The 16,041-nt window shown below is 43.9% G+C and overlaps 2 long non-coding RNA genes across 5 annotated transcripts in view; both read left to right on the forward strand.

The window, feature by feature from the left end:
• The window catches only part of LOC308065176, a 29,441-nt gene that overhangs the window by 3,802 nt on the left and 9,598 nt on the right, over positions 1 to 16,041 (forward strand). For 3 of the 4 annotated variants that reach the window (XR_013928698.1, XR_013928699.1, XR_013928700.1), the window contains exon 2: positions 3,164 to 3,288. This is a non-coding gene — a long non-coding RNA (uncharacterized lncRNA). Of the gene's footprint in view, positions 1 to 50; positions 150 to 3,163; positions 3,289 to 16,041 lie in introns of those variants that run through there. The other variant, XR_013928701.1, reaches the window with a different exon arrangement.
• LOC308065177 lies at positions 3,298 to 11,293 on the forward strand. Its single transcript, XR_013928702.1, has 2 exons — positions 3,298 to 10,161; positions 10,289 to 11,293. It is a non-coding gene; the product is annotated as an uncharacterized lncRNA (long non-coding RNA).

Consider the following 16,041-nt stretch of genomic DNA (forward strand, 5'->3'; position numbering starts at 1 on the left):
GGGCGGGGGGCGCCTCGCCGCCGGGAGGGGCAGCGGCGGGGGCAGCCGGGGGGAAAACGACCTCAAACCCCTCGCCCGCCCTCCGCCGCGTCCGCCGGCAGCGCCTTCCCCCGGCGGGCAGGGTCCGTCCCGGTGCCCGCGCCCGGCAGGTGAGCGGCGGCCGCTCTGGGATGGCTAGGCGCTGCGCTCGGCCGTGCAGCCTGCGGCTCGTTTAGCGGAGCACCGGCGGAGCTGCGGGCCGGCCCCCGGGGCCCCTCTCCGCTCCAGCGAGCGGCCGGACTGCGGCTGCCGGCGGGGAGAAAGGCGAAGCGCAGGCAGCGCACCGGCGGCTCGTCCCTGTAGATTGAGGCGGCGGCGCCAGCGAGCCCCTCACGGGCGGCGAGCGGAGGGGCCGTTTCCCGAGCAGAGCTGGTGCCGCTCCGGGCGCCCCGGTGCCGGCGGAGCTGGGATCCCGCCGGGTGCCGTGGGCGCACGGAGCCGCCGGTGCGGAGGGGCCGGACGAGGGTGTCGCTGGAGCGCGGAATCCCGTGCGGGGCCAGCGCAAGGCTGGCTGACCTGCACATCGACCAAAACTTGTGGGTTTGCTCGGTCTGTAGTTGGTAGTTTTGATCAGGGTTGGGGGATTTCAAGTACACCCTGCGGGGATTTAAAGCAAAGGAAGTTTTATCCAAATCAATCCCACCGCGAGTTTCAGCCACATCAATCGTAGCTGGGTCGGGGTATCTGGCGAGCGCGCTGCTTCGGCTGCCTACCTGCTGCAGCAGTCCTGCCTGTGGGAATGACGGTGCTAAGGAGCGGACTCAAATGCTGGCGGTGTTTGGGTGTTAATGCCACAACACCACGGCACAGTAGGCTTCAAAGTACGTGGCCTTCTGATACCCAAAGGGGCTGCTCATGCTTCGCTTTCTTCCCATTTCAGTGGAAGCTGGGCATCCGTGACTTGCTGTATTGATTTGACCCAGTTTGCCTTCGGGCTGTAATGGCTTTGCACGGTAACAACGGTAACGCTACAGGAAGGAACCTAATAGAGGAGAAGGAAGGATCCTACAAAGGAGTCCTCCTGTGCAGTGGTCAGGGCAAACTGTTACACTTTACAAGGAATTAACAAAGCACACCCGTTGCTTAGTTTCTGACTGCAAAGGCAACAGCAGCAGTGCATGAGTTGCCATTGGGTATTTATACCTTCTGGAGTTCATGGTGCCTTTTGAGATTAAATGGTAAAACGACCAGATTCATGACTAAGTAGTCCAAGAGTTATGTAACCCATAGAGCTATGCTCTTGCACAGAACAAAGCCGTGACTTCTCATCAGCTTAACTGACCCAGAAATCTGGAGGAGGACAACTTTGTCCTTCTAAACCTGTGGTGGAGGCATGAAAGGAATGTCCCTGATGGCCCTTGTCCCTGCATGTAAAGAAGAGTTAATCTGAGCATCGGGGAGCAGTTTCTTCTCCAGACCTGGCATTTTTTCAAAGGGCGGGTTTCTATGACAAACTAAAGCCCTTGGAAAAGACATTTTTATTACTGTCTGTTTTCTTTTAAGTTGTCTCCATTTTAGAAAATCTAAACTGAATTACTAAAACACAACTAATTAACGTGCAAAGGAATCTGAGTTGGGTCTTCGATCTGTAAGTGTTACAGAATCACTATAAAATGATGGGTTTTTGTTAGGAACTGGTATCTAAATTTGTCATCAGAAACCTCAAATACATTAATTTCTTTATTTAACACAGCAAAAACAGACAGGTTACATTCTCTCTGGAAGTTTTCTGAAAGCTTTACTTTAAAAACTACGTGCTCCCTAGCAAGATAAAAATGGGAGAATTGGTACTTACAATTGATTTTTAATGATGACTACCAGAATCACAGCTACAACCGAACGAGCAACCCCTCCGCACCCCACCACAGCCCGTCTGACTTCTATCAAAACTAGCACAGGCACAAACTTCCTTCTATTAGGAACCTCTTATCGGAGCAGAGCCTCATTTTACAGTATTTGTGATTACTCTGGGCAGGTGAAATACCACCCCCCAATATGGCATCTTGGCGTGAGAAATATTTAGTTATGCTTGGTTTTCACAACAGGAAAAAAATATTGAAGGATTCAAATTAATCTCAGTGCCAGATGAAGTAACATCCATCAAAATGCGCTCAGATCCTTTGCTAACAGCCAAATGCATCCAGTTGCTTCAGAAAAAGACCCCACATCACGAGCAACTTCTTCCTACTAAGGTCTAATCGGTATACTTACACTTTTTACTAGTTTAAGTGCAAGAGATGATGGGCAGAGTATAGTACAGCATAGTTACACTGGTAACAGTTCTAACATGGAGACAGCAACAGTTGAGAGAGAGTGTCAGCTGATTTTATTGCTCCCCATCAGTTCAATACAGATATAACCACATCAAGAAGCAATTAGGAAAGTTGTAACTGTAGTCAGCCCAGGCAGCAAAACAGTCTGGTGTACAGTTATCTTTACATAGGAACCAATTGTTAATTTTTTTCCCCTGTCCTAAAGGACACAGCCAGAGAGAAAGCAAACCTTCTTCAGCAGAAATGATCAACCAAAGCATGCCCAGGAAAGCAGCAGAAGCCAAACCAAAAAGCAGCTCAGCCCCATTCTCTGTTTCAGTTCCTCCCTTCCCAGAGCCAGTTTTAGATTCCTGTCCGAAAATGTGCTTCCAGCAAAACAGGAGGCACATGGAGCCAGCTGGCTGGGGTGGTGGTGCAGGATGATCCTCTCACTGCTCTTCACCTCCTCACAAAGATGGCTTTGCTAGCAAACTGCAAGAGAGAGCTGGCAGGGCACACTCCCACAGTAAAAGCCAAACTGGTGCCTTGCACATGCAAACGCACTCTCTCGGTTGGCTGCTGCAGGAGGCAGAAGGTTGTATGGCCAGAGTAGGAGGTGAGGTTCCTCTGTCTGAGGGAGTTTGTCTAGCAGAGGGTCTGTGCTAAGCTTCTCAGGAGGAGCCAGGTCTTGGGGGCTGTTCTACTGACAGGACCTCGCCTGACTTCCCATCTCATCTTCATCTTTGTTTTCCTGTAGTAGGTGACCAAAGGGAGCAGCAGCATCACACACAAATATCCTGAGATGTGGATAGACACAGCAGCAGCTTTTATGTTAGATCACCAGGTTTATGAGCTCCTTTTCTCTCCCATAGGTGATGTCACTGAGGAGACTGGCTTAGATGGCAAAAATCAACTGGAATATCAGCAAGGAGCAGGGCTACCACCGCCAGCAGTGTTAATCACCGGGGCAACTTGAATGGCAGCAGTAAAGACTGAGGTGAGCAGCGAGAGCATCTATATAAGCGGCGCTAAGCCAGGCTACCAAGCTCTGAGAAAAGCTCTGCAAGAAACATGGTCATGCATGTGGTGTTGGAGAGTGCTGCTCATATTCTCAGGCTGCCAAAGAGACAGGAGATCGGTAAAGTTAATTTTTAGCAAACATTTCCTAGTGCCGAGTGCGCTGAGGTGGCAGGTTTTTTAGATGTCTCAGCTATGGCAGCAGAAAGAATATGTAGGGCTTTGGGAACTGCAGGGTATTAGCTGTTAGCACTTTTTTTTTTTTTTTTTTTTTTTGGTGCCCTCAGCAGTTCACAATTATCAAAACAAGGGCAAACCTCTTGCCTCCTGAAGTAAAAGCTGCACAACAAAGTTGTGGATGGAAGGAAATTTGCACAGGAAACCAGAGAGCTGCAGAAAGGATGAGTTAATGGAAAAAGGTTAATGTCCTGATACTGGGTAAAGGCTGTGGAAAACTACCAGCTCACTCTGTCAAAGAGTGTGACTGCCAGCGAGTGTCCTCAGTTAAGCTGTAGCATGCCCACTCCAGGCAACTTCATTCCACAGATATTACTGGAGGCAGAAATTTCCCTCCATCTAGAAGAATAGTTCCTTGCCAACCAGTCCTTTTTCTGACAATGAAGTAAGAGCACAGAGAAAGCTCAGTTTTCACCAGCTGGTTAAAATTAATACGAGGCCGGATTTACTTTATTGCACACAGTTACGGGTTTTGTGTGCACGCTTGTTCTACATGTCCCTGCTGTTGCACCTCCTCAGATTACACAAGGAATTGCTGTCAGAGGAATTGAGCATGGGAAGCTCGGGGAAGCGAGGATGAACCATAATTGCAACATTTTAAATTGGGCTTGTAGTACAAAGGTACAGTCACAGACAGCAGAAAAGGAAAACCCACCTAGACAACCAAGGTGCAAGTGGATGATTAAAAAACTTTCTCAGCTATGGGACAGCTGGGATAAAGACCTCTAACTTCTGATTCTTAATGAAGCCATAGGACTTTAGCTTCTTTCACAACTGAAGTGGCTCAGAAGTAGGATGCTTGTCTCAACCTCTTCCCACACCCCTTCCCTAGCCGCAGAGTAATTATCACCTATTTAATTTAGCATGGGAAGTCTTTTCTTTGTTGTTTCTTGGCTAGTGAAACTGTTCGCTGTAGATGTCTCTTTCATCTGAAAAGTAAAGATCTTCTCTGGTTAAGGATGTCCTCAGGCAACTGTATCTTACTTTTTTTTTTTTTAAATGAGTTTGTTGGTTTTTGCTATCAGCCTTAGATAAAGCAAGTATTTAGGGACTGAGTGGAATCTGATTTACAATGTAAGGGATGAAAATTTTTCTGTAGCATCTTTTATCCAAGAATACCAAATGCTTCCCTAACATTAATTAATGTTAAGTTCTCTCAAACCATCTGCTTGAGACACTGACACCTATTTTGCAAAATAGCTGCAATAGGTAAAACACCAAAATACATGTAAGCGTACTTAACACCAAAATAGATGTTCAAGAAGGTATGAGTTGCTGAAGGGCATGTAGCGAATCAGCAGGGTAGCCCTGATATGTGTCTTAGATGTCCTGTATCCCATCTCATATTGCTTCTCTGTGGCCCAGGAACTTTCCAACCTTAAGATATCTCCAAGTGTTCTCATAAGTTAAATTTAAGTACAGCCGTAGACGACTGACACCAAGGATTCAGCATAAACAAACAGGTTTGAACATTAGAATGATTTTTGATTTTGGAGTTGTTTTGGCCAGCATTGGAGGATATATGAAATAAACCAGAGGTTTCAATTTGACAGCAGAAAAGGTAAAGGAACTGCAGTTCAGCTGACATTTCAAACCCCAGAATCTTTGATGATGCAGTTCAGTGCAGTCAGCCCTGAGCACAATGACTGGTAGCAGTACTGCAGTACTCTGCAGAGATACCAGCTGGGGTCTCTGCTCTTTTTGCACTTGTAATTGGTGAAACACACACTTCGGTGAAGTCTGGCAGGAGCCCACAGTCCCAAACCCACCATCCTAGATATAAGATGGCTATGAACCACAGAAGGGAAAGAGGGACTATCTTTCCTCCTGTTTTTACCTTGTCTTGTAAACTAACCAGGTTTGGGTAATTTTGGAGTGAAGCTTTGATTGGGAAGAGAGTCTCAAATCCAGACTGAAACTTTTGATCCAAATCAGTGGGTCTGCCCTGAGAATACATAATGCACCTAAGGACTGAAAACGCTTGTTCAGGATGTCAGGGACCCACGTTCCTGCTTTGATTTCAACTGTTGATTGTGCAGGCAAGTCTCCTGCAGCTTCTGTAGAAGCAAAACTACAACTGTGACTTTGGCTGCTTGAGAGAGGACCCGTCTCTGTCTTGTCTCTGGAACTATTTGGTGTGAGTTTTCCACTATGAGCTGGGCAAAGAAACTGGGCTCTTACTCAGTGACCTTCCTGCTAGACATCAGGGAACTGCACAGTGATAACAGGAATCATGGGAATACCTCCATCCCTAGCCCATGAGATCCACCAGCAATAGGAATTTATCAAAGAAGCTATTGCTGTCCTCTCACCTTATTCCCACCCCTGTTGGCAAGGGCTGTAGAGAGGCTTACTCTCCCTTACCATGTAACAGGGCTGCAGACACCACGATTCCCTCCATCCCTTCATTTCTCAAACCTCCCTCCTGCTCCACATAGGTCTGGACTGCCCCTGCCCGCAGGTACTGGGGGCTCTTACAGCCGTGCAGAGTGTCTGCTGAATTCCTCAAAGCAGAACAGTTCCAACAACAACTATTTCAAATCTTGGGAAGTGTTGCGGGAAGTAAAAACTGTTTCTGCACCACTCTGCTGTAGGTGCTGTCAGGAATGATGCTGGTAGTTTCTTGCTGCCGTGCTCTTGCCCTTCTGGATCAATAACTCACTCTGGTCCAGTGAACTAGGTTATAGGACTACTCTGGCCATGCCTTCTCATATTTTAGATGAATAAATTGGAACCACTGTGTAGCATGTTTGCCCTGCTATAAGTGGTTGCCACAATCCATGCCAGTGCTCGCTGTATTTTCCTGACTGAAAAAGTGATTCTTACACTTCATAATATCATTAAAAGTTTGTTAAGTGCTAATGGTCTTTGTCAAAGAAGAAATGGTACATGATTATCATGATTAAAATTTCCGAGAACAGTGAGACACTCAGAAGCAAGTGTGAAATGACACAGAGACTTTAAGGAGAAATATTTTGCTAAAGAACCCACATGTATCATTCACAGTGATTTCAAGTTTTGGCAACAATATTTTCATTTTGGTATTTTTCACTTTGTAATTTCTGATACGTTTTTTAAACAATTTGTTTATCACCCTGCTAAGGCTCTTCTGTAAGAGAGTGTTTTCTTTTTTAAGTACTGTTTTTAACACCCTGAAGATCAAACTCACAGTAGTCCTGTGTAAAAGATTTTAAATATTAATAGCAGCACACTAGTAATGCTGTGGGGAATAGCATCATCTTCTTTAAAATCCATACACCAAAATGACTTTAATAAATAATATTACAAATCTGATGCTGGAGTAAAAGTAGTAAGGTTATAATTCATACATATTTGCTCCTTTATACCCAGTGTTGTAACGGTTCTTTCAAAAAAGATAACCATAAAAAGACACAAAATTTTTGTAAGACTCCAACAGCACATCCTATTTGTCCTTGCACAGCCACTGCTGTTTCCAAATGCAAACCTCCACATTTGTACTCTCTTAATGCATCCGGATATATTGTTTGCATAACGACTGGCTGCCCGGGACTGTTTAGATCTGCTCCATCTCATTTATACTTTGGCTAACGCTTGTTTGCAGCAGCACCTGTAGCTGACCTTTCTCCAATAACAAATACAAATTAATTCAAATCTTATATATTTGTGGGTCAGGAGTTTCAGCTGCTGGCCCCTGCTGGCTACATAAGGCAGCGAGGCATCGTTACAGACACCTTTATACAGCTCACTTTGGGGGAGAGGAGCAATAAAGGTAGATGGAGAAAATTCCAGCTGTTCATGACCACTATCTCTTTTGGAGAATGGCTGAAGACTTTGGGAGTTGCATAACATGGAATATCAGTAGATAGTTTGCTACTCAATCAAAAGTCAAAGTTTGCAACTTTTATATTTTTCAAAATAGATATTGAATGATGAATGATGTACTACTTATCTATAGGATGATGTACTTACGTTTATCTAAAAGTTGGGAAACATCCAAGGACCCTTATTGCTAACATGACGGATGTACTAATTGCTAAGTCCTTGGATTTGTCATCTTTAAAAAGGCTATCGGTCCTAAGTTCCTGTTGTTTATACAACGTGGCAAAGACAAGGACTTAAATCATGGTCACTAGTTTAGTGAGATATGTAAATGAGTTCCTGAAATTGTAATGAATACGTAAACGATTTCCTGGAAAGTTAATGAATAGGTATGAGTTGCTTGTATAAAGAGGGGACTGAAAAATCCCCTCGGAGAGCATGACTTTGTTGGAGTGATCCCCCATGCACCCAGCGCTGCCAAATAAAGATAACCTCTGCTCACTTGAGTATTGGTGACTGATTCTTTAAATCAATATCAAGTGGCATATCCATGTGGATAGGTAGGTACGTAGCATTCCTGCTTAAAGGACAGCTTTTCTATCATGGGCAACTCTCCTCCCTGGTCAAAACATGACACTTCCAAAAAATTTCCAAAGAACAGCTCTGTGAAAGAGAAATATCTTTGATCATGGAGCAATGTACAGTCATTAAGGAGTGTTTCTTGTTGATACTTTGAAGAGAGACAGCCCAAGAAAATTTAAAAGAGAAAAACATTTATCAATACAGAAAAATGAACCACCTGTACAAATAACTGGAAGAAAGGCATGCGTGCCACCAGAATGGTAAACATTGCCTATGTAATTAAATTCCTTTGAAGAAGGCCTTTGCTCCAATACCAAAGCCATTACCAGGCAGCCAAAACATACACAGGTACAAGTTTAATAATCCTTTCTGTTTTCATCTAAACCAGGGTTTTCAATCTCCTTCTCGCTGTGCAATTGTAAAGCCTTCCAAGTAACTGTAAAGCCTCCTACGTGCCAAATGTAAGCCCACTTGCCAGGAGGATGGCTTTTGAGTTTGTGCCTTTGGGTGGAGCCCTTAAAATCAGAGACGCTCAGGAGCCTACAAAAAGTCAACAGTGAAAGGTACCAGTGTCAAAGGCTGCCCCTCAGGAGCAGCAGGGAGCCTGCTGCATGGAAAGGCAGAAAAACAAGGTAGGAAAGCATACCAAGAGCAACAGTCACAGATGAATGAGGTGGGTGGAAGCAGCAGCAGGGCATTTACTGGCTCCTAACTGCTCCAACAGTGGAAATCCTCTGTGTACTCAGGCATATGTTGTCCCTGCCGGTGAAGGAACATTACTTGCCATTCACACAAAAGCAAGGTGTGTTCTAAAGAATGGTTAGCTTTTTTCCCCTGCACTAGAGATGTTATCTATGTTTCGTGCTGCAGTTTCTGCCCTAATAAATACCTTTGTTTAATGAATAATACGTAGGACAAGATTCCGTGATGTAGAAGACTGGTTAGACCAGCTACAAACCCACTGAAAAGATTCAGAATGATATTGTATAACATTTTTCAAGTTCAGCTGCGTACCGATGATGCTTTTTTCTCTGTGGGAGGTACCTATTTTCCTTTTGCTGTGTTCCTTTCTCACATGGACAATACGGACTTAATATACACCAGCATATTTGTGAATACTGGGCAGAAAAGAGCTTCTTTCTCCCCAAGAATTTTTCCTCTGCCTTTGCCAAAGCTTAAGGCTGGTGATAAGTCTAAACCCAGAGAGCAGGACGGAGGGGCTGGAGCCCAGAGGCAAATCTTTTAGGAGTCAGCAGAGCTACAGAAGTAGGGGAAGATGTGCTTCTGCCCTGGTCAGGGCAGGTAAGCATAACCTACCCCAGAACGCTACACAACTTGAAGACGCATTTTGGGGAGGCAGTTTCTCGGTGTGAGAGATGTACAATACCCTGATGTGGAGAACTGAAGTGTCCACTGCTCTGCAAAGATGAAGTCCCTCCACTCAGGCAGAGGCAGCCCAACCTTGCGCTTCAGAGCAGAGTCCAGGCATAGAGGATGGAAAAGCACCTTACCTTCATGGTTAGCTGATGATTCAGTCTCAGGATTTTCTGTTAAGTCTGGTAACATGAGGACAACGTGTCATTTACTACTATGGTGATTCCATTCAGATCAGGTCAGATTGCTAACCCATTTTATGAAAACCACCAGATGGTGTGATGGGATCCCAAACTAGCCCAAGCTTTGTTGCAAACCTGTCAAGACCTTTTCTTTCACAGGGAGCTCCTCAAAGACAACCTAAAAGGCATTCAAATTTAGAAAAAGCCAACCTTTATTTGTTCAAAACCCTGACTTGTTGATGACATTTTAGAACAGAAGCAGCCAAGGGACTAGGTAAGACAGAAGAACAGTTTTAAGAGGCTTGTAAACAAATCTGCCCTGCACACTGTATCCTTTCAGGCTATATTTTGGACGCTTTTTGATGGGTTGCAACTACCTGCAGAGTCCCCTCAGCTCTCCAAAAAGTCCTTTCTTACATCAGCACAGAGATCGAAGCGTGCTCACTGCTTCTCTCAGCGGTCTTCCGCTGTGCTGCAAATCGCTGCCTGGCTAAATCCGTGCTGCTGCTTCCTCTGATCCACCCCATAATCTGGATGTCTCTCTCCCTCAGACAGATTCAGTTGCTCCCTAAGAAAAGGAGCATCCCTTCTCCTTCCAGAGGCCTCTTTACCCAGGTGCTCTCTTCTTACAGGGAGATAATCTACCAAACAAGAACAAGCAAAACAGTCTGTCACAGGTAGCTGTCACTTTCAGTCAGCAGGTGGCAATTAAATGATTAATACTAACATTAATTAAAAAACTATCTGAACTGTGCTGGGTGATCTGGTGACATGACTTGACTCTCTGGCCTTTGCTTGTGGTAGCGATGCAGGTGCCGATGCACAAGATCCTGCTCACAGGACGGGCACAGCCAGCCTCGCTTTCCAGCCTCATCAGTACACACAGGCAGGCTGGAGACGTGCGTGCACTGAGGGATCAGCCATCAAGTCTGCAGGATAGGAAAAACTAATATGCTGCAGATGAAGATAAAAAGAAAAGACGTCATCAGATCCTCCCACCAGCTAGACTTCGTAAATCTGAAGAGGAACTTTCATCATGCAAAACTTGGAAAGAGGACATTTCTAAAGAAAGCCGCTTGCTCTGACAGTATTTTGGGGGTGGTGGGTGTGAGATTCACAGTGTTGAGACACTGAATTTGTCAAAAGATTGGGAAGATGCTTTAGCCAAGAAACCCCAACAAATATATGTTGGGAACAGACACCTTGTCAGAACTGATTGAAGCTATCAAAGGAGTCAACTTTAAAATGGTATTGCCATATCTGCTGCCAGTAAGTGTCCTGGGAGAGTGATATAAAACTAAAATACATGTATTTCAAAGTAAAGGAACACAAGACTTACTCTATTACTTTTATTTTCTGTTACATTGGGCATCAGAAATGCCTGCAGAACCAAACACCAGCATAATGCTATTTTTTTTCAAGCAGTTGCATAAATGTACAGTCAATCACTGTGTGTGTTATGCATGCCAAAATAATTATCAATAAGAGCCTGATGACTGAAGGAGTAAAGAGAACAAGCTCTTCTTTGTTCTGCCAACAGTTCAAGATTTTACTCCTGCAGAGCCCATTTTTTTCAAAATGCACTTTATTTGTTTTAACCTATGCTGCACTTGCACATGAGGAAGTAACTCCCACTGAGGCAGCCACATCTTTCCCAACTTTTAACTACAGTGTGAAGATCTCTGGAGCACCACCACAATAAATGCAAAGTAGATGGAAGCTGTTCCACATACACGTATGTGCAATGTTGTCTCATCTTGAAACTAAGACTGAACCAGACTGGTCAGGAATTCTCCAGTCTGTTGTCCCCAGAAAAGCACCCCTGTCCGTCAGTGAATCCTGGTCATAGGCAGTTCTTGTTAGCCAAGGCAAGAGGTTCTTGCTCAGCCCCAGCAGTGAGACTTCTGCAAGGTGCCCTTGAAAGAGCAAGACAAAAAAACCCCTGTTAGCACACATGCACGGACTGCCCCCCTAACGCAGGCTCCTTCTGCAGTCCATGGGAAGAGAGCATTATAGCCATGCTGTAAGCCAGACAAGGTCAGCAAAATCTGGAAAGAACCACCTGAAGCAGCCAGGCTAAAGGTGCCCAGTCCCCTAGGACAGCATTTGGTGACAAACGGCCACTGCAAGATAAACACTGAGATTCTTGCAGGAAAAAACTACCATAGTACCACCCCCACGTACAACTGGCTCTCAAAATTTATTTCTCCTGCACCAGCATGCTATTAATGCAGGCAATAAAGTCCCAATCCTGCCAAAACACTGTGAACTTGCTCCTGCCTCTGTGCCCATTTCATCCATTTTGCACCTTTCCAATGGGAGAGCTTGTGGTAGTACTTTTTAAGGATGCATGCAACTGTCTGCAAGCCCAGAGCAAAAAAAACCCCTGATGACTACAAGAAAACCATCCATGCCAGGAACAGGGCACACCCAAAACTCAGGGAGGCTGAAACCAGGGGCTTTTGTGAGTTCCACCCATCTTGCTTCTCCAGCATTTTCACCCAACACCACTGAATGAGTTGAGAAAGCTTCAGAAAAACACTCCGCAGTGCACAACCTCACTGCAGAAAATTATTCCTCACTCAGCAAAAAAGATAAGTGAGTAAAACAATGGAAACAATTTTTATCATTCCACTTAAACAGCTTTTCAAAGGGTGGTGTGTGGGCATGCCACAATTATTCATTTTTAAGCTGTATCTCGCTACTGTTATGATGTGGATTCTGTGAACTCGCTGGCCCCCGACATCCTCCCCAGCGCTGCCTTGCAGAGAGCCTCTGAGGTTCAGCTCTGAGCATCTCATTGTATCATGGGTGTCATTTCCACAACAAAAGTAATCACTCTCTTAACAGTAGCAGTTACAGCTGAAACAAGGAGCTATGGGCGTTTTGTGTGCAGAAGTGCCGGCCTCAGCTCTCACAACATCCAAATTCAGCTTTTTACTTCAGGTGGCCATAAGACATTGTGGATAACAAGTGAAGCTTGTACTTTAGAGCTTCCTCAGCCTGCCATACACCTATGGTGGGGACAACACTGTGGAAGAACAAAAGACCATGGCCTTGAAAAGATCTTTTTCTTAATCTTGCCATATATTTGATAAACCACACAAGTATGATTAAGCACACACATGTGCAAGTGCCTGGACCCAGAGGGCAGTTCTTAGTGAAACCAGCAGTGGAGAATTACACACACCCTTTTGAGCACCTTTTCCACTTCTGGAACAGCGTTTAATAGCCCCAGTGTAAACAAAAGTTTTCTGTTTTCCTGAACTGCTTGGGCAGGAGGTCACAGTATGCATTATGTGAAGGTGGTGAATATTTAATTTTCCTACATACAATCCGATATCACTCATGGGTGCGTCCACTCCATAACCTGGATTCCTGCAAGCACCCTGTACGAGCCCCTCTGCTAAGGCAGTGCAGTTTTCAAGCATACATGAAAGAACCGATCAGAATCTTATATTTTTGCTTGAGCTTTAACTGATGTTTTGCTTAATTAGGCCATTCTTTCATTTTTGATTTTTTTTTTCTCCAAATGTCAAAGCTTGTTGCTTCAAAGGATCATTTCAATCACCCCTGCAGGAAGAGAGAAAATTGCTCAGAAAGATTAAAGGGAGCGCGAGAGAGGGAGGTGCAGACAGATAGACAGAGTGCGGAGCAAAATATCTAACGAAAGCCTGATCCTACTCCCACTACAGTGAATCTGCAGAGAAAGTAGAGACATCAAATATAATTTTTGCATTTAAAACACATTCATGACAATACACCAGAATAGTAAATGCAACTTTTGTGACATTCATGAAAGATACTTTGGATGAAGCTCATCTCCTTCAACAAGGAAGATCATAGCAATTTGTGCTCCAGGTATCACGTTGCTGATACACATTCCAGCTTGGAAGAGCTCCAGAAAATCCAATTTTAATCCTGCATTCTCAATTCCTTTCTTCTTTTCCCCAGTAATTTGACTTAAATGGGATAGGCCTTAAATCACAATATATTTTTTTTTCCCCCAAATACACACCACAATGTGTTAAAGCTTTATGGTAGAAATGTATTTTCCAACATATTTCTGAAATATTTTCATGCTCTGTAGTCACGTCAGTGGTTTCTGTTGTAGGTCGTATCGACAAACAGAGAAATGTGTAAACGTAGAAGAATTCAGAAGACTGGAGTCTAGCTGCATCGTTGTGCACATATAGAAGATACCAGCCTTGCTTCAGCCTAAGCTGCAGTGAAGTATATGTATTTTAACAACCGAAGCTGAGGACCTGATACTTCAAAGAGTCTGTAAATACAGAACCACTGACTTTAGTGGGACTCCACAAGGACATAAGAGTAACTTTACACAGCACTGCACCCTGTATATGTATTCAGAAGGGAAAATTCACACCAGTTTCTTGAGGCATTTAACTTAAGCTTCTTTTGCATTGGGAGTAATGCTGATGCTGCTTACGTAGCTAGTGAATAACAGAGGCTATGTTTCCTGGTGGGGGGAAGGGATGGTTCAGATCACTGAGGTTTAATGCCAAAAGCAGCTGATTTGATTAGTGTTTCCCAAAAACATTCAACTCAAATTCTGTGAAGGATCAGGATCTTTTAAGGCATTAAATAGACAGGTCCCAGATCTTGGTGGAAGAGCCTACCCACTTTTTAAAATGTTCTTAGGAAAATATATCTGCATTTTATCAAGAAACACAAGTAAATCTAAGAGCCATGCATATATCTAGCCTAAGTCTAGTATTACCCAAATGTCTAGACTCCTGTGTGAAAGGAAAAGACATTCAATGGCAAAAAATGAAGATGTTCAAATATCATCTACTGTCTCTGGACTTTTTTCTTTCCCAATTACGAGGCAGCAGATTATCTGCTGTTGTCCATATTTAAAAAAAAAAAAAACAAAAACAAAAACAAAAAGAAGGTATAAGGGTAAGATGGATGACCTCAGGACTAGAAAGCCTGCCTTCATTCCATTACCCAAGATAAACACTTGAGGAGACCTGATAATGATCTCTTAACAAGCTCCATACAGAAAAGGCTTGTGATACTAAATGGATAATTAAACTAACAGCAAATAGTACTACAAGGTGCATTGATTGGAAGATAAAAAAAAAAGTTCAGAGCTAGACAAACAACTTTTTTTTTCTTTTTTGAGGTATCACACCAATTAGGGAACTACTACACTGATGTCACCTCCCAGGTCCTGGCTCTGTAGTGATCTAAACACACAATTGAGATGCAATTCGTTTGGCTTACAATTAACTTTTTGGATGTGTTATAGGTGTAAACATATGCATGCAGTCACATAGGCACATACACAGAAATGTCATGTGAATCTCACAAGACTACTGCATTTCTTGACTCTAGCTAAGGAATACAAGAAATACACAATCTAGGCAAAGTAAAAAGCCCAGTAAACATCCTCGCCTCAACGTCTTTGCTCTCTCATGTGTTCTTTAGTTTGGACCCAGGGCCCTGGAGAGCCAGGGCCTCCTACTCAAAGCTTTTCTTGTGAACTTTTGATTGTTCTTCCTTTTCAGCTGAGTATTCCTGGTCCTTCAGCAAGGTCACAGGCAGCAGTCTCAACTCAGGGAAATTTTTATTTCATTCAATTTATTGCCTCTTAACACAAACTTTTTATTGTTAATTCACGTAATTAATTTGAGGGGGAAAAAGGAGCGCAAACATTTAAGGCCTTTTCTTCTTTGTAGTGGTGGACATTGTAGCAATCTGAACACAAACCTATTACACACACCACCCTTTGCTCCCATCAGCTAGATCATTGGATTTACATCATAATACCTACTGCAGACTTTGCTTCTTGCCCCTGTGAAACACACAAGCAAGAACATCATACTAGTTTAAATTACTCACTATACCTTAGCATAAAAAGTATAAACATAGTTCAAAGATTTATGTTGCTACTAGAGATTCTAGTAAGTTCTTCAGTCCCACCAGGCTTTCTCCAAGCCCCAGATGGGTGGTGAAAACTGCTCACTTGATAAACATCAGCCTTTCCCCTTTTGGAGAGTAAAATGTTGCACTGAGGGGTGCAGCTCTCCTGGAGCTTGCTCCGTGTCCTGCAGCATTAACTGAGCTCTCACCTTGCTCCAGCACTTGCACTCCCTTAATGCTCACCTCAAACTCTGAAGGGCTTTTTCCTATCTTCATCTTACCCTCCCTGCTCCCTTCAGGAGCCTACAGGAGTCCCTACACATTAAAAAAAAAAAACACCACAATAAAAATACAAAAATTGCAAACTATTTGCTTGCATTTACGACTCCAAGCAAATGGGAGATTGAAGGGAGAGCAGCTATGGTGTTCTATTTTATTTCTCATTAGCCACTATGAAGCCAAACATGCTGGAACCACACTTGCTTCACATGGCCTAGGCTCGGTCTCATTTGACACGATTTCAGGAAGACACGTGTATCTGGTTAACATTTGAGTTAAACCAAATGAGATGTTGCAGACAAAGCTCTGTAGAAACTACCCAGGCAGTGCAATTAGATTTAATTAGGTTTACAGCAGAAGAAAGCTACATAGGCGCCACACAAACACAC

The sequence above is a fragment of the Falco punctatus genome, assembly GCF_963210335.1.
Source record: "Falco punctatus genome assembly, chromosome: 6".
Classification (NCBI taxonomy): Eukaryota; Metazoa; Chordata; class Aves; order Falconiformes; family Falconidae; genus Falco; species Falco punctatus.